A 13,482-nucleotide genomic window follows, 5' to 3' on the forward strand; every position below is an offset into this window, starting at 1 on the left:
CTGTGCCAAAGTGATAGGGGCTGAAGGGCTGAGGAGACATTATTAATGGTGGGACAAAAGTTGTTCCACTATTGTCAAGAAGAAGGCACTGCCATAAACACTGCGGGGGTTCAGTTAGACTTGAAGTGAAGTGCTTACCAAAGGAATATGTGTTGAAAAATGGACGTAAAATAGCACTTAGAGGGATTAAAGCCCCCCTTTGAATCATTTTAATCTCTGATAGCCTAAATTTATTTGGAATTGCCAGTACCCGTAGTCTATCTCCATAAACAAAGTAAAAGTAAATCCTTTTTAGAAAAAGGTAATGTAATCCAAAGTCTCATATTCTTTCTATAATTTTTAATATGACATGTCCAATATGTCCTTAGAAATAACCAGGCACAAGAGAAAACAATACCCGAATGAAAGCAGAGACAAGAGACAAAAGAAACAAATACATGGGAGTCCAGATAATAGAGTTATCAGATGCAGACAGTGAAATGACAAGAGTTAATAGGTTTAAGAACTTAAATAATAAAATGGAGAATTTCATTAACTAATAAAAATAAACAAAGGAAATTCTAGAACTGAAACATCAGTAACTGGAATTAACCTAACACATATATTGAACAACAAAAGAGACTTTGAGTTGTTCAAATATCTGTGTGTCTGTGTGTAATATTCGGGTTGAAACATGGTAAGATAAAGTAAAAGAATAGATAAAATAAAAAAATAGGGTAAGATTTAAAAAAGCCTATTATGTGTACAACTGGAGTCATAAGAAGAGAGGAAAAAGGAAATGGCGTGGGAAGCCGTTTGAAAAGATAATTGCAATGAACTTTCCAAAACCAAAAAAATCCTTTGAGACATAATTTTGAAAGTCATCATGCATCGAGCAGGTTAAAAGAAAAGCACATTTAGGTATATCATAGTAAAATGTAGCACACTTTAAAAAATAAAACCTGTCAAAAAATGTTTGCTTCTACTTCAAATGAGGAATAAGAGCGAGGGCTGATTTTCAACCAAATTAATGAAAGGCAGAAGACAATGGAATGATCATCTTTTCAAAATGCAGGGGAAACACAGCTACCAACCTAGAATTCTATATCTAGCAAAGTTATCTTGCTAAAAATAAAGTGAAATAAACATGTTTTCACACAAGTCAAAAACAGAGAATTTGTCACCAGCAGAGCCACATTAAAGAAGTAAAACACTAAAAGTAGTTCGTCATAAGGAAGTACAGAGATACTGAGAGGAATGAAGAACATGTGATGTAAATATGTAAGGAAAGCTAAGAAATAGTTATAATATAAAACTGATATAAAAAGGATATAATTGCAGTGCACTGTGGTGTTCAAAATATGTATGTAGAAGTAAACTATATGAAATAATTTTATTTCTTCTTATGATATTTTCATCGGGTTTCACTAATAAGGTTATTATAACCTAATAAAATGAGTTGGAAATAATTATCTAATGTTCTTTCCTTGCTGTAAAAATCTGTGTAAATTGGTGTTTTTATTCCATAAATGTTTAACAGTACTCACCAGGAAAACCATCTGAGCCCAGAGTTTATTTTTTTCCCTTATGTGGCACTTGTTTTCTCCCCAAAATTCAGTTTCTCTGATGGATATATGCCTAACTCAGATTTTCTTCTTCATTTGCATTCATTTTAAGTTTTAAAATGTATTAGTTTAAACTTGTGTACTTAACTTTTTGTCTTTTTTATTTTTTAATGTATTTATTATCATCATAACCAAATTTTTTTCTAAGTAATTATTTTATTATTTCAAATATGCCATTTATTATTTTATTTTTTTAATTATTATTATTATTTTTTTATTTTCCCACTGAACAGCAAGGGGATCAAGTTATCCTTACATGTATACATTACAATTACATTTTTTTTACCCACCCTTTGTTCTGTTGCAACATGAGTATCTAGACAAAGTTCTCAATGCTATTCAGCAGGATCTCCTTGTAAATCTATTCTAAGTTGTGTCTGATAAGCCCAAGCTCCTGATCCCTCCCACTCCCTCCCCCTCCCATCAGGCAGCCACAAGTCTTTTCTCCAAGTCCATGATTTTCTTTTCTGAGGAGATGTTCATTTGTGCTGGATATTAGATTCCAGTTATAAGTGATATCATATGGTATTTGTGTTTGTCTTTCTGGCTCATTTCACTCAGTATGAGATTCTCTAGTTCCATCCATGTTGCTGCAAATGGCATTATTTCATTCTTTTTTATGGCTGAGTAGTATTCCATTGTGTATATATACCACATCTTCCGAATCCAATCCTCTGTCGATGGACATTTGGGTTGTTTCCATGTCCTGGCTATTGTGAATAGTGCTGCACTGAACATGTGGGTGCACGTGTCTCTTTTAAGTAGAGTGTTGTCTGAATAGATGCCTAAGAGTGGGATTGCGGGGTCATATGGAAGTTCTATGGATAGATTTCTAAGGTATCTCCAAACTGTTCTCCATAGTGGTTGTACCAGTTTACATTCCCACCAACAATGCAGGAGGGTTCCCTTTTCTCCACAGCCCCTCCAGCACTTGTTATTTGTGGATTTATTAATGATGGCCATTCTGACTGGTGTGAGATGGTATCTCATGGTAGTTTTGATTTGCATTTCTCTTATAATCAGCGATGTTGAGCATTTTTTCATGTGTTTGCTGGCCATCTGTATATCTTCTTTGGAGAAATGTCTATTCCATTGATTGATTGGCTTTTTTGCTGTTGGGTTGTATAATTTGTTTATATATTCTAGAGATTAAGCCCTTGTTGGTTGCATCATTTGAAACTATTTTCTCCCATTCTGAAAGTTGTCTTTTTGTTTTCTTTTGGGTTTCCTTTGCTGTGCAAAAGCTTTTCAGTTTGATTAGGTCCCATGAGTTTATTTTTGCTCTAATTTCTATTGCTTTTGGAGACTGACCTGAGAAAATATTCATGATGCTGATGTCAGAGAGTGTTTTGCCAATGTTTTCTTCTAGGAGTTTGATGGTGTCCTGTCGTATATTTAAGTCTTTCAGCCATTTTGAGTTTATTTTTGTGCATGGTGTGAGGGTGTGTTCTAGTTTCATTGCTTTGCATGCAGCTGTCCAGGTTTCCCAGCAATGCTTGCTGAATAGACTTTCTTTTTCCCATTTTATGTTCTTGCCTCCCTTGTCAAGGATTAATTGACCATAGGTGTCAGGGTTTATTTCTGGGTTCTCTATTCTGTTCCATTGGTCTGTCTGTCTGTTTTGATACCAGTACCACACTGTTTTGATGACTGTGGCTTTGTAGTATTTCTTGAAGTCTGGGAGAGTTATGCCTCCTGCTTAGTTTTTGTTTCTCAGGATTGCTTTGGCAATTCTGGGTCTTTTGTTGTTCCATAACCAAATTTTATAGCATTTTAATCCCAAATCCTCAGCACATCCCCCCACCCCCCAACCTGTCTCCTTTGGAAGCTGTACATTTTTCAGAGTCTGTGAGTCAGTATCTGTTCTGCAAAGAAGTTCATTGTGTCCTTTTTTTAGATTCCACATGTAAGTGATAGCTTATGATGTTGGTGTCTCACTGTCAGACTGACTTCACGTAGCATGATAATTTCTAGGTCCATCTGTGTTGCTGCAAATGCTGTTATTTCTTTCCTTTTAATGGCTGAGCAATACTCCATTGTGTATATGTACCACATCTTCGTTATCCACTCCTCTGTTGATGGACATTTAGGTTATCTCCATGTCTTGGCTATGGTACATAGTGCTGCAAAAAACACTGAAGTACATGTGCCTTTTTGTGTCATGATTTTCTCTGGATAGATGTCCAGGAGTGGGATTGCTGGATCAAATGGTAATTCTATTTTTAGTTTTCTGAGGAATCTCCATACTGTTTTCGACAGTGGTTGTACCAATTTATGTCTGTACCTTCTTTAGAAATATTCTTTCTTTCATTCTTGATATCCAAATTGTATTTTTTCTTTTATTTTTCCTCAGCTGTTTTGTTATAGGTTTAATTTTACTAATTTTATTAAAGCCACCAATTTTTGCTTTATTCCATCATTTGATTCAAATTTCATTGATTTCTACTGTGTTCTACAGAATTAATTTCCTTCTACTTATTTTAGATTGGTAATCTTTTTCTAGCTTCTTACCTTAAAAATTTAGGCCACTGAGTTTAAACCTTCCTTCTTTTCTGCCCAAAGCACTTCAAGATGTAAGTTTTCTTCTGTACATCTCTTAAACTGCATTCTACACATTTTGATATAGTGTATTTTTACCATCATTCATTTCAAAATATTTTTAATTTCAGTTATAATTGCTAACTCTTGCACTATTTAAAAAGTATGTTATTCACTTTCCAAATATTTGAAAATTTATATATATATATGAATATATCTTTATTATTACTTTCTCATTATACTCAAATGTCATTATCTGTAAGCATTTAATCTTTGGAAATTTATTGTGACTTGTGTTATGATTCATCATATGGTCTAAATTGGTGAACATTTAGTCTGCTTCAGAAAAGAATGTGTGTTCTGCAGATGTTTGGTTTAGTGTTTAATAAATTTCCATCAGGTCAATGTGATGGACAAATGTGACTCCAATATTTTATAGCTTTAAAAATGTCATCTCATTCTGCAAATACCTGAAATAAGAGTATTCAAATCTTTATAATGATTTTATATTTCTTTATTTCTCAATTTTGGCTTCTTGTATTTTGTGGCACTCTGCCACTTCCATGATTACGATTAAGGTTAAAAAAAAGATTATCCCTCTTTATCTCTCACATAATTCTTTAACTTAAAGTAACATTTTTTTCTGAAGTTAGCGGAGTCTCGAGTTTTCTTATGCTTGCTGCTTACACACTATATCTTTTCTATTCAATCTCTCTATGACTTTATGTTTAAAATAAATTTCTTTTACAAACCGTACACCTGAATCTTGTTCTTTTTGAAAATTCTGTTTGACATTCTTTGCCTTTTAATGATGTTTTTTAGCCTATATGTATACCTATTAATTACTGATATTTAGTCTAAATCTACCAATTTATTATTTTCCTATCTACTCTGTTCTTCCTCTCTTTCTTCCGTTCTTACCTTCTGGGTTAATTGAATTTTTTTTCATTAAAGTAATGTATTGTCTCTTTAGTCACAGCAATCTGCACTATTTTTTACTGGTTGTTTCAGGTATTACAGTCCTTACAATATCACCCTTTAACCTAACACTTGGATTTGAAATTCCATCATTTGACACTAAAGGTAAGATTCCCACAACTGTATAGTACCATTTACTCTCCTCTTTTGTGGTATTGTATATATATAATTTTGTGCTCAAATGGTCATATGTATTAAAAATTTTTAAGCATATTGATTCCCTTACCATTTCTGGTGTTCTTCAGTTCTTTCTATAGCTCAGAATTTCATCTTAGGTAATTTCCCTTCAGCCTGAACTCCTTTTAGCATTTCTTGTACTGTGGGTTTCTTGGTAATACAGTGTTTTACCTTTCATTCACATCCAGAAATTGTTATTTTGTGTTTAGTTTTGTTGGATAGCTTCACTAGCCATAGAATTTCTGGTTAACATTTTTTTTTTTTGGCACTTGGAGACCTTAATCCATTGAATTCTGTCCTGATTTTTTCTCTACCATTGTTTCCCTGTAAGTAATATGTTTTTATTTTTTCCTGGGTGTTTTTGAGACATTTTCTATATCTTTGGTTTTCAGCCATTCTGCTGAAACATGTCTGCGAATAGCCATGTTTGAATTTATCTTGCTATTATGAACTTACTTTGCACCTTGTATCTTTTGATAAGTATATCTACAAAAATGTTTCTGTCTTATTATTTCTCTTATTCTGGGATTTCAAGCACTCATATATTAGATATTGTTCAATAGGTAATTAAAATTCTGTTTATTTTTAAAAATGCCCCCCTCCCCTTTTTTTGGCTGCCCCTGTGGAAGTTCCTGGGCCAGGGATCAAACCTATGCACGGCAATGAGCCAAACTGCTGCAGTGACAATGGCAGATCCTTAACCTGCTGCACCACAAGGGAACTCTTCCTTTTTCTTTAAAGTGGATAATTTCTGTCAATAGAAATTATTTAACATGGCGTTCCCGTCGTGGCACAGTGGTTAACGAATCCGACTAGGAACCATGAGGTTGCGGGTTCGGTCCCTGCCCTTGCTCAGTGGGTTAACGATCCGGCGTTGCCGTGAGCTGTGGTGTAGGTTGCAGACGCGGCTCAGATCCCGCGTTGCTGTGGCTCTGGCGTAGGCCGGTGGCTATAGTTCCGATTCGACCCCTAGCCTGGGAACTTCCATATGCCGTGGGAGCGGCCCAAAGAAATAGCAAAAAAAAAAAAAAAAAAGAAATTATTTAACTTAAAAATTCATTGACTCTAACTACTGCCTTTAGTCTGTTGTTGCCTATCTAGTTTATTTTTCATTTCAGTCACTATAATTTTTAGTTTTTGGGCTTATCAGACACAACTTAGAATAGATTTACAAGGAGATCCTGCTGAGCAGCATTGAGAACTATGTCTAGATACTCATGTTGCAACAAAACAAAGGGTGGGGGAAAAATGTAATTGTAATGTATACATGTAAGGATAACCTGACCCCCTTGCTGTACAGTGGGAAAATAAAAAAATAAATAAAAAAAAATAAAATTTCTATATTTTTAGTTTTAAGTTCTCTGCTGAGATTCCCATCATGTTCTATCATTATGATAATATTTTTTAATGCTCTGAACATATTTTAGCAGCTACAGAGTAACTTTCTTCATATTCCAACCTTTGTCTCATCTTGGGGTCTATTTCCACTAACAATATATTTCTTTTCTGATTTGGGTCACTTTTGCCTATTTGTGTATCTAAAAATTTTTATCATATACTGAATACTGTAGCTAATATATTACAGAGACTGAATTCTGTTTTCTTCCTTTTAAGAGTGTTTATTTGTATTGTAGCAGGCAGTTCACATGTTTGCACTCAAACTCCAACCTTTATTTCCCCTTTTTTGGGCAGCAGCTAAGATTGCTGCTCAGGTTATTCGACTTGCTTTTGATCGCGGTTGGGATTTCACTCTCTTCCACGTGTACACAATTTAGTTACTTGTTTATATGAAAGTTTGAGGTTTACCTTCTCTGTGTTTTCCTCTTTTCTGTCTTTTCCCTGATCTCTCTCTCTCTCACACACACACTCACACTAACTTTCAAGCACTTTGCCACCCGTGATTTCTGCCCTTAGATCCCATTCAGTATGAATGCAGCTTTCTGACTGACTTTGTTCATCCACTTAAGATCGGGGAGTCCTCTGAAGTAGAAAGTGTAAACTGAAATCTTTCCCAACACATTTCCTTTCCTTCAAAACATCGATCACCTATGCTCAATTTGGTCACTCTCTGGTGGCTCCAAATAATTGATTTTAATGCTTTTTTTCTAGAATGTATAATCGTCTATGGAAGATCCATAAAAAGTCCGATACAGGTGACTGCCATTACCAGAAGTTGAACCTCTCTTTTCTATAATAAACTAACAGAGGGATTGCCTCTCAAAGTAGCCATACGCCAGGCTTGCAAAGACCCTTCTTCCTTACTGTTGGTGAGTTACACCAAGGAGAGAGCTGGTGTCTCACTGTAAAGCTATCAGTAGTCTATTAAAATAGAAAGAATGGAACCTCTCTGAGATCTGCTTTGTGGAAGAATTTAAACTTATGTCTCAGTAGAATTTACAAATGCAAGGGTAGCCTGTGGAGAAGAGCCTAGAGGTTGCTCTGTTATACTGAAGGATTTTTTGACTCAGTCCGTGACCTGAAGCTGGGACCAGTTTTCTTACTCCATAAAATGAGAGGCATTCATACACGTTTTCACCCAGAGGATACTTTGTGATGATTTTTGTTAGGTCTAAAATATTCGAACTTCTCCAAGAAAAATACTAGGTAAATAGAAGATGTGTCTTGTAAGAGAAATCATTTAACTTAGTTTTCTAAATTACTCCCACAATGCCCTCGCTACTGATGCATAACTACCACTTAATGATCATACTATTTGCATTTTAAATTACTTTGTGTGCTCTGGATATTTACTCTGATCACAAGAAGTATATTGCCTTGGGTGGTGATGTTATGCTGCAGTCATAATTAACTTTTGCTTAAAAGTACTCTATGATCTTAGAGGGGGGAAAAATCCTTGTTAACAGTGCTATATTTATTTTTCATCATATAGCAGAAAATTAATACATTATTTTCTTTTGGTTTCTTTTGGTATTTGCTACTGTTGCCTTAAACAAAAATATGATGTTTTCTTTAGTTATATGTTATTAATTATTAAATTAAAGGTGCCATATATCTATGACCATACCCATATAGAGAATTTGATAAGGTCATGGGAATTAATCTACTTCCTATCAGTCTCCAACAATGAAAGAATTGAAGTTTACAATTAGAGTAATAGGTTGCAGTTTACTGCGTTTTTTTTTCCTGAATAATTTTTAGTAGTACATATTCCATTATACTACCAAAATTTTCTCAGTGTAACACTTGTATTTGTTTGGCAACAAATTATAAGCAGGAGTCTCCCCACTAACACCGTTTTGTGAATCCGTTTGTGATGTCAGCATTCATGAAGGAAAACCACCTGTTACATACGTGTATCTGTGTAATGTAAATGTATATATGTAAGTGGTGTGTATACATGTATATGTGTATAAATATATGTATGTGTGTATTATATGTATTACTAGATTCTGTAAACAGGCACTATTATCTTTTCAATATGAAAATTGGTATTCAGCTAGTATAACACAAAAACTAGGCTAGAATTACAAACCTGATATCCTCAAATCCATATGGAATAATATTATACATATTAAAAATATTCTTAGAGTGACATGGAAATAAAAGCATATTAATATTGAGGTAAATTTTAAATAATATATAATTCAAAATTAATGAAGAAACAAGCTTGCAGGCATTTCCTTCAGAATCCCAAGATAAATAACCTACTGCAGAGAGTTCCCTGGCTGCACTGTTGGTTAAGGTTCTGGCATTGTCAGTGCTGTGGCTCGGGTCAGTGCTGTGGCGTGGGTTTGATCCCTGACCCAGGGACTTCTGCATGCCATGGTTCAGCCAAAACAAACAAAAAAGAATGTAAGCCAGTGCATTTCAATCTGATGACTGATTTTTCCATTTACACGGTTAATGTACAAACTAATGCAAATTCAAGTCAGGAGAGAATCATATGCAGTATTACTCATATTTTTTAATTAACATGAGTATGATTTATATTTACTCTGTCTTGGATCGGCAGTGTTGCTAGGGCTCTGCTATTTAACTAATAAATAATGAGATTTCACTTAAGATAAAAATTTTAAACTGGTTCTGTTGTGTGGCATGCCACATACAGCTGTCTAGTTGTCTTTCCCTTCTAACAGTAACACAGTATCTAGTTTCTATAGTTAACATTTTGTTGAAAGAATAAAACATCAGACACATCAGAATTTCTGAAAAAAATCGCTGTATCTACTCGCAAACAGAAACATTATTTTGGGTAAAGTCATGAACTGTACTGCTTCTGGATCCTTGGATACAAGCATGTCCTTAGGCAGGTGCAAATATATCCAGGCTGATGACTGCATTTTGGGAAAGATAAAATTAAAGGCTAGGTCACACATAGGGGCTTTTTGTGATTTATGCATTATCAATGGTTAGAGAACATTTTCATGTACTCAGACCACAATTACTTCATTTCATTTAAATTTAAAAAAAAATACTGAGGACTGTTGTTTTAAAAGTCAATGCGTTAGGCAGGAGGGAGAACCAAAAGTTAGTGTCTGTCCTCAGGGAGTTTGTAGTCTTTTCTTCCAGTTACAGGATGAGGCAGAAGTTGGTAAGAGCCAGGAAAAGGGTACAGAGGGCTTTCTGAGGTACAAAGTGGGCTTTCTGAGAAGGAAGTAAATACTTCTGTAATGATACTGGAAAAGTAATTTAGAACTTTTGCATCAGGGAAGGTGTTGCTGAAGTTAGGAAAGCATTTGTAAACAAATTCAGTAGTTCTAAGAGTTTATTATTCACTTTGAACTGAGAATTGACATCACATGTTGCAATGGTTTTAACGTTACTACTTTCTTTTCACTGAAGAGTTTTAGCAATATGGTATTCAGTGACTTTGGCTCTAGTCCTGTGAAACTCATAGCAAAAGTATGCTATCTTATGAACGGAAATGTTCATAATAGGAAGCGTTCGTTAAAGCTGAATGGAAAAAAATGTTAAGTACATTTTTTGGTCCAGTGGCTACACTAATAATGAAAAGATAATCAGTAATTATAACAGCAAGTTTTTTTTTTTTTTTTTTAAATTTCACGAGGTCTGTAATCTTTTATCTGAGATGTAAACCCAGCTTCTCAGTCTCTTATAACCTAAGACCATCCCATTGAACTCTTGGTTGGGTGTCACTTCACCTTCTATCATCAATTTTTATAGTCCATTGCACTAAATCCTGCAAGTATCTAAAATTCATTTTGTTATCCACAAACTAGACAGGGTTGGATCATTACTTAACAATCTGCAGTGAAATGCAATAGGATGCTTATTATTAATTATTGTCTTGGCATTTGTGTCATTTTCTGCATGATTTAGGTGTTCTTGGAGCAAGATTTTTCCATAGCATACTGATTCCTTAGAGTATAAGTTAACTCTCATGTTTAAAAAAAAAGATTTCATTGTCAAATTGCCTTGGGAAATTTATCATTCAATACAGTTTTTAACCTTAAATAATAAGACATTTAGTTATTGCACACTGTAAAATTTTAGTAAGGGATAACATACATAGCATTTTACTAACTTATTTAATTGCATGATTTGTTTCTGCCTATGTAAAAATACATATCCATATCTATATATAAAAAGATTCACCAGAGGTATGTTTACCTAGTGTTGCCTACAGGTAGAGAGGAATCTATTGTATGTTTCTAATAATTCTCTGATATTGAACTTCGATTTTTACCAAATGATCCTGACCCTGCCTTAAACTAGATCTGTTCCTCTTCTGTCTGAGCTAAAATGGTCTTTAAAGGAAGCATGAGGCTACAACTTATGGAAGATACAGTGCTTGCGACGTAACAGGGGCCAGCAAAAGGAAACCATCTCACTTCCTGATCTTCCTTTCTGGGTTCCCATTTCTCCTCCTCCTTAGAACGTCCAGTACAGGGAAGATTTTGTCGTCCCTTTATGCTCATGGTTAAAAATATATTGATATTAAGTGATAGTTTCTTATACTGGTTGTGCATTTGAATCAGTTGGAGAGGTTTAAAAATTACCCAGGCCACAATCATTCAAAACACTCAGTGTAACTGGGCCTGAGGCTCCAGCGTTACTTTTTCTAGAGTATTTCCTTCCCTTCTCTCTTTATGTAGACCAAGTGATAAAAATGCACAGCCGGGGCTGAGAAGTGTACCTGGAGCCCGAGGGCAAGTCCCTCTCTAGACCCGTTGCTCGTTATTTTAATCAGCAGCTTCCCAATGAGATCCATTCCTGAAGAAAGCCCCTTCCACGTCTCCTGGCCTTCACTGAGTGTTTTCTTCTTAGAACTCCAATTTCAATTAGGTATCTTTGACATCTTTGAATTACACGATCTCACATGTAAGGTAAGTCAGAGGGAAATGGGCAGGAATATGCAGACTTCGGTGTGACAGAAATGCCACCTTCACACATGTGGTTAAAAGGAGAGGTCTTTAGGTCAGCTGGACACTTGCTATGCATTGCCCCAAAATTTACCACTCTTTTTTTTTCTTGTTTCTCTTTTACATGAAACTGAAAACATTACATACTTCACATGTTAGAGATGAAGATTTACATAAAGCATTTGGCAGATGGCACATCTTAGCTATTTTAATCAGGATTATCTTCACATCACAAATGAATGTATATACACACAGAGATTCAAACATGTATCTTCTTCCTAATAAAGTGGAAAGTGACTGGTGTTTTACACAAAGCTGATTCCTCTCTGTGTTTACCCAATAATAATGGTTACTCTCCTGAACAGACATGCAGAGAAGTCTAAGATCTAACTGCATACAACCTTCCTGATTTTTCACTGCAATCCAAAAGAAAAAAAATTAAGACCATGTAGTATTGAACTATAATCATTCCTGGAACATCGGATTCCCATGCCCATCTCCGTGCTCACATTCTCTTCTCCCCCATCCACCCTCTACCTTTGGATCTTAGAGACCATCCAATATCCACATAGTTGCCCACTTCCTCCATGAAGACTTGCCCCTGCCTACAACTCTGCTGCCCACACTTGGTGGATACAAGCCCTGGATTGAATGTCTCCTGTCTCTCAAATCAGCTAGTTCATAATATAAAATGTAATCAACATGCAAGAGAATAGACAAGACTATTTTCCAGACCCACTGAAACAAAAGGTTATCTGAACATAGTTTTTAGAATATTCAAGCCTCATTTCAATCAGAACCTATAATAATACCTTAAGTTAGAGATGTGTATATTATAGGAGTGATATTTCTCCCTCTCAAGAAGGGAAACAAAACCTCTTACTGTTGCTGATAAACAAACTTAAGGCAAAATTAAGTCCAAACGAATTGAAATAAATTATTCAAAACTTAATATGAAATTATTTGAGGACACCATTGTGGTTGCCAACCAGTCATTGTCCAGGCTGGAGGAAAGGGAAGCGGTTTAAAAAATTTTAAATTTCTGAGCATCAGGCTCTTACAGTATATTCAGACACCCACATTGGAAGTGTTTGCAGAATTCCGATGTGATCACAGCTGTCCTGCCCTGGCTGAGACTAAAGCTTCTGCCTTCAAGGGTGCAATAATGGGTACATTGTCTTTGGCTGCAAATTTTTTGTTATCCATACAAATTTGTACTCTCCCCATATGACTTTTTAATCCATTATTCATCATAAGAACCTGGCATAAGCTGACTGTATGAACTCTATAAGCTACATTTAATTATGTTCTACTAGAAAGCTGGGGTATTTCATATCATAATAACAATAATTCAATTCACAGGTTTTCTTTTGGGAGGCCAGCCCTAAACAAAAGTGTCATGTTAGCTTTCTTAGCATAATGCCACAATACCACCTTTAACTGAAATTCTCATTATTAGAGTCACAAAAGCATTAGATTGCAAAGCTGGGTCATTGTCTCCAGAAGCTACCATCGTGGTACCTGCACAGGGGAAATGTGCAGGAATGATAGGATTCTTGGGAAAACTGCCAGAAGGAACATGTTCCTGAGTAATACGCATCAGAGACAGGGCAGGAAAGAAACATGATTGTTAGGCTGGTAACTTTACAGGAGAGGGCTAGCTGTCTAATGAGTTCTTCTGTGTATTAAATTCATTCTTCTATATGTTAAGTTAGATCTTCTATGTATCAGTGCAAATATTGATTATGATTTTCCTTTCTTCACACTTTAAACTCATCACAAGTATTTTATTTGAAATGTTAACCAAGATTGCTTCTGTTCTTTAAATTTCAAGATATGTG

Source organism: Sus scrofa, chromosome 10, assembly GCF_000003025.6.
Source record: "Sus scrofa isolate TJ Tabasco breed Duroc chromosome 10, Sscrofa11.1, whole genome shotgun sequence".
NCBI classification, from domain to species: Eukaryota; Metazoa; Chordata; class Mammalia; order Artiodactyla; family Suidae; genus Sus; species Sus scrofa.